The sequence below is a fragment of the Vicia villosa genome, unplaced genomic scaffold, assembly GCF_029867415.1.
Source record: "Vicia villosa cultivar HV-30 ecotype Madison, WI unplaced genomic scaffold, Vvil1.0 ctg.002321F_1_1, whole genome shotgun sequence".
Taxonomy (NCBI): domain Eukaryota; kingdom Viridiplantae; phylum Streptophyta; class Magnoliopsida; order Fabales; family Fabaceae; genus Vicia; species Vicia villosa.
Window position 1 is genome coordinate 142,236 of NW_026705894.1, and position 6,465 is coordinate 148,700.

At 39.9% G+C, this 6,465-nt stretch overlaps 1 non-coding gene across 1 annotated transcript; it reads left to right on the top strand.

The window, feature by feature from the left end:
* Positions 1–2,014: 2,014 nt before the first annotated feature.
* Positions 2,015–2,121, top strand: LOC131638484 (small nucleolar RNA R71). Its single transcript, XR_009294679.1, has one exon. It is a non-coding gene; the product is annotated as a small nucleolar RNA R71 (small nucleolar RNA).
* The last annotated feature ends 4,344 nt before the right edge of the window (positions 2,122–6,465 follow it).

Sequence of the window (6,465 nt, forward strand, 5' to 3'; positions counted from 1 at the left end):
CTTTCTTAAAACTTGTAATAGCTTCTTAGTCTCTGTGGCTCCTAGCTCTGTGTTGACTATTACTGGTCTTTTGAGCTCATCGTCTAGATATTCATATCTAAGAGTCTTGGGTAATGGTTTAAGGTCCAAGGCTGGTTTCTTTGGGCAAGGCATAGGGTTGGGTGTCAAAGCTAAGCACTCGCTTAAACTATCGTCTCGATATTTCGGACGCCAATTGTCATCTTCGAAGATCATGGGCATCGGAATCTTTATAACTTCAGAGTATGATCCTTCTGATAATCCTATCTCTCTTATACATTCATCAATAACATCCACCAGATAACATGTATCTTCTATAGCTGGGACTTGAAGGAATTGTGTTAGAATAAACTCGACCTTCTCCTCACCTACTTTGAATGTCAACTTGCCTTTCTTTACGTCTATGATGGCTCCAGCGGTAGCTAGGAAAGGTCTTCCTAAAATTATAGGAGTATTGACGTCTTCTTTTATGTCCATAATTATGAAATCCGTAGGGATGTAGAATTGTCCGATGCTGACGGGTACATTTTCAAGAACACCTACAGGATACTTGACAGATCGGTTTGCAAGTTGTACTGACATCTTGGTTGGTCTTAGATCTCCCATGTTTAGTTTCTCACAAATGGACAAAGGCATTAGGCTAATTCTAGCTCCTAGGTCACATAAAGCTTTGTCTATGACAAATTTTCCTATATTGCAGGGTATGGAGAAACTTCCTGGGTCTTTCAGCTTAGGTGGCATTTTATTTTGAATTATGGCACTACATTCAGCAGTGAGTGTTATGGTCTCGTTGTCTTCTAATTTCTTCTTATTCGATAGGATCTCTTTTAGGAACTTAGCATATGAGGGCATTTGGGTAATGGCTTCTGTAAACGGAATTGTGATGTTTAGCTGTTTAAGAAGTTCGACAAATTTCTTAAATTGCCCTATGTTTTTAGATTTCTCGAGTCTTTGAGGGTACGGGATAGGTGGTTTATAAGGTGGTGGAGGTATGTATGGCACTTCTTTTTCCTCCGTCTCGCCTTCTTTGTCCTCTTTCTCCTTCGGATCACTTGGTTTATCCTTGGGTCTACTTTCCTCCTCAGTTGTCTTCCTAGGGCTTTGGAACATAGCAGGGTTCTTAAGCCTAGGGTCTGTCGGTTCGTCCATCTCTCTACCACTTCGCAGAATAATAGGATGAGCATGTCCTTTTTGGTTTGGTTGTGGCTGTCCTGGAAATGTCCCAGCAGGTGCGGCAGTAGGTGCTTGTTGCTGTGCCACTTGAGAGATTTGTGTCTCGAGCATCTTGTTGTGAGTGGCCAACGCGTCTACTTTAGTCGCTAACTGTTTGATTTGCTCATTAGTGTGCACGTTCTGGTTTATGAAATCCTTATTAGTTTGAGTTTGAGTGGCTATGAAATTTTCCATCATTATTTCCAAGTTAGACTTCCTAGGGACGTTAGGAGCAGCGAATGGTGCCTTTTGATATCCAGGTGGTACACTGGGTACTTGACCAGGTGCGTACAAAGCATTATTGTTCTTGTACGAGAAATTAGGGTGATTCTTCCATCCTGGGTTATAAGTGTTTGAGTAGGGGTTTCCTTGAGCATAGTTTACCGGTTCGGGGGAAACTCCTGCCAAAAGTTGGCACTCGGGGGTAGCATGTCCAGACATCCCGCATATTTCGCAATTGGGGGAAACAGCAGCCACGGCGGCTACAGGTGCCATAGTGAGGTTTTCAAGCTTCTGAGTTAGGGCATCGACTTTGGCGTTAACGCGATCGAGGCTACTTATCTCGTACATCCCACTCTTCGTTGAAGATTTCTCTCCAGAATTTTTCTCTGATTGAGCTCCCTCGCTTCCCTATTGATAATGGTTTTGAGCCATACTTTCGATAAGTGCATAGGCATCAGCATATTCTTTATCCATCAGTGCGCCACCTACGCCGGCGTCAATCGTAAGTCTCGTATTGTAGAGGAGACCATTGTAGAAGATATGGATGATTAACCATTGTTCTAAACCGTGATGTGGACAAAGTCTAAGCATGTCCTTGTATCTCTCCCACGCTTTGAATAAAGACTCGTTGTCTTTTTGACTAAACTCAATGATTTGCGCCCTTAGCATGGCGGTCTTACTAGGTGGAAAATAACGTGCCAGGAAGACTTTCTTAAGTTCATTCCAGGTCGTGACAGAATTGGCGGGTAAAGACTGGAGCCAAGCTCTAGCTCTATCCCTTAGTGAAAAAGGAAAAAGGCGCAGTCGGATAGCTTCCGAACTGACACCATTTGCTTTTACAGTGTCTGCATATTGCAAGAACACTGACAAATGAAGATTAGGACCGTCCGTCGCATTTCCAGAGAATTGGTTTTGTTGTATAGCTGACAACAACGATGGTTTAAGCTCGAAATTATTCGCTTCAATAGCAGAAGCAGCAATGCTATTGTGAGGTTCAGCTTGCGAAGGAATCGCATAAGATTTGAGAGGACGCGGCTGTTCTCCCATGGTTGATTCTTCAACTGGTTCAGAAGCGGGAGTAGGAACAAGAGTGCGAGTACGTCGTAATCGACGTGATACAGTGATAGAACGCTCTGGTTCGGGAATTGGCAGCACTAAGTCTTCACATCGAGAGCGAGTACTTGGCATGCACAAAGGGATTAGAATAATTGAGTTTGCCTTAGTCTCTACAACGTAACAGTTAATTACGATTGTCGACTAAATTAGTCCCCGACAACGGCGCCAAAAACTTGATCGCGACAATGGGGTATGTCTGTGATTATGAATGCAAGTGCACAGTCTATCGCGTAGTTTTAAAAGATATCGAACCCACATGGACTAAGAATCGACCTAATGTAGTTAATCGCTACTACGTAAATCTAAGGCTAATATTCAATTGATTATTGATCAGACGGGAATTAAAAAGAAATACTATTAAATTAAATCTAGGATAATAATATCGGTATGCAATGGTCGGACTTCGGGGATCAAGTAAGCCATCGATGCGGATCGTAATTTAAAATCACTTTTCTGTAGAAATCATTAGTTTAAAAACCCTCCTCTCACACTCTCGTGTTTATTGATTATGATTTCACTATTAAACCTAAGTGAGCGCTCTCGTTGTATCAATTAAAGTTCAAAGTGATTTTTGAAAACCAATGAAAACTAATTACCCTTAAAGCGTTCTCGCTGTATTTAAGGTTAATGCCTAATTTCTAAGGTCCAGTTAAAATCTCAAACTCTCGTTTTTATTGATCCTAACTTCTATTGTTTTTAACTCTCGTTACAAAACAGTTTAATTAAACGTTTAGAAATACCAGCCAGACAAATAAATTTGATTAATAAACTACATCAAAGGATTACTCGATTCCCTCGGTTATGTGACCTTACATACCGATAAAGGGTATTTAGCCGGACATTGTTTTAATAGACGAATCTGAACATATATAATAGATATAACATAATCCGAACATAATTTGATAAATTAACATAAACCGTGAATAATAATAAATGCTAATAAATAAACCTGAATTAAATTGCAGACTGGGAAAATTGTATCTTGCAGTACCGAATCTTGAATCCGGGACGAAAGTAAATGACGAAAACAAAATCTAATCTTAAAACTAAAATGAATTCTGGAGCTTGAAAAAGAAATTGAATTGCAATAGTATTTCCGGTGTGGAAATCTATTGCAGAAAAATGGTTTTTGGGAAGAAGACTTGAACGTGCTGGAAGTAATTGCAGAGAAAGGGAACTTGACGGCAATAGGTTAAAACTGTGTAACTCTTTGATTCAATTCTTGCCTTCAATTTATAGAGCAGCACTCGGTTTTTGAAATGTCTCGTAACAGCATCTCACGGCGGAGAAAATGGAGGAGAAAAAGTAGCGTTCTTTGAAAACAGACTCCTCTGGGCCTGGGTGTGTGACTTACATAACACAACTATTTTAGAGGGGTGCCGAACGGCAGGGAGGGGGTTGCGCCGACCGGCAGGTGCCTCAGGGTGCCTTCCGTCTAGTGCATCCACTTCCTGTGCGTGCTGGGTTGTGTGTGTTTGAGCCTGGCTCTTTTTGTTATTTGCACCTCCTTACTTAAATGTCTTTTTAAGCAATTTCTCTTCATTTTAAGTCCTTTTTCCAACTATTTCTTTTGCGAGCTCCGATTAAATAAATTCCTGAAAACAAATAGAAATACCGGCATAATACAAAATAAAATAAAATAATTGAAATAAAATAGAATAATAATGCATGTAAATTAAGCTAAATATACGATACGTTTGTGTTATCAATCATACCTCATAAAAACAAGAAAATGTTAGCACGAATATAAAAAATGATACATGAATAAATAACAAAAATACCAAACAAATATTAATTAAAATTAACAAAAGAAAATGTAGATATAAGCATATTAAATTCTAGAAGGAAATTAAAATTAAACAACACATTTTTTGATATTTTTGATATAGGAAAATAAAACTAACATATTTTTTATATTTTTTAATATGGGAAATAAAACTCTAATTACTAACATATTGACATTTTTTTTAGATAACAAGAAGATTAAACTAATCTAAAATATTTTTGATATTTTTTCAATTAGCATAAAAAACAATAACATAAAATACTAACAAATAATATATAAAAAAAATAACTAAATGGGCTAAAAGGAAACATAAAACTGGGGTGCAATAAGCATCTGGGCGCTTGGCCCATGAAAGAAATTGAAGCCTAAAAACAGTCCAAACAAAAATTAAATCACAATCCAGGAGGGAGAAGAATCTACATGCCACACCCTTTTTTATATTTGCCCCCCCTTTTTTTAACCCAATTTTATCCTTGTTGAAAAAAATTAAGAAACAAAGAGTTTTCGAAGCAAATTTCCGGTATGCACTTCAATATTTCTGGTACAAAATATCAGAAATTTTGTTAATTTGAAATTTCCGGTACAACATACGAGAAATTTAGTTAATTTGAAAATGCTTCTTCCTCGATATTTGATTAAAGTATCTATATATTTCAATGGCCGCAACCCTGATGTTCAAACCAAGATTTCAGATGACGTTGAATCCTTTGCCACCTAGAAAGAAACATTGATACAAATGGAAGGGTGAAATACAACTTAATCGAGTTGAAGAACGATGAAGATGTGAAGGCCATGTGGAAATCATTTTGCCGTAGGATAACTAAAGGTCCGATCGAATTGGATGTGCAGATCCAAAGATTCGTTGACGACATAATGAAGTGTCTGATTCATCCAGAGTTTTCTGGTAGTGCCTATGTTTTCATGTTTCGTAGTATTGTTTATGCTTGTTGTTTGTCATCTGATGTTTGTTAACTATGCTTGTTTGTTATTGATGTTATTTTCTTTATCTACTTGAACCATGTATTAGCAAAAAAGGTCATGCAATAAAAAATATGTTCATACATAAGATGTCCGTACAAAATATACAAATATACAAATAATACAAATGATACAATCATAACAAAATAAATCTACATAGGTCCTCCACGGGCAACATCCGTCAACCTAGCTAAAATACTATGAACCTCACCATCAGGGTTCACCGAACCCTTGAGGCTTTCCAAGTGAACAGTGATGTATTGTTGGCGGCTATTCTGGTCACCCACGGGAGGTGGAGGTGGTGGTGGTGGTGGTGGTGGTGGTGGTGATGGTGAAGAAGCCCGGGTACCTGAAGGCCCTGGAACATTAAATGTCGGCAGGTAGTATGACCTTAGGGTGTGACACACTGAGGAACCACTCCAGGTAACCATCCCGACACTCCTCAGGCTGCTGAACCGCAACGACTGTATCAATAATCTCACGGAGGGAGCTGAGGATGTGACTCTGAAACCAGCGATCAATGCCACCAATTGGAGTCTCTAGGACCGGCCGTGGGATGCCCTATATATAACCATACTGGCATAGACACCATCAGGGTTCACCGAACCCTTGAGGCTTTCCAAGTGAACAGTGATGTATTGTTGGCGGCTATTCTGGTCACCCACGGGAGGTGGATGTGGTGGTGGTGGTGGTGGTGGTGATGGTGAAGAAGCCCGGGTACCTGAAGGCCCTGGAACATTAAATGTCGGCAGGTAGTATGACCTTAGGGTGTGACACACTGAGGAACCACTCCAGGTAACCATCCCGACACTCCTCAGGCTGCTGAACCGCAACGACTGTATCAATAATCTCACGGAGGGAGCTGAGGATGTGACTCTGAAACCAGCGATCAATGCCACCAATTGGAGTCTCTAGGACCGGCCGTGGGATGCCCTATATATAACCATACTGGCGTAGACACCTCTCAGGCAAGTGTCTAGCCACATGGCTCTCCCATCTGACATACCCTGAATATAAAGAGATAAATCAAAAGAAAGATGATCGCGGTGACCTGTAAATGGTGTTCAGATGACATCATCCAGCGTCAGAGCATCCACCCTCCGCCTGTACTCAATCACCTCTCTCGGATGGGT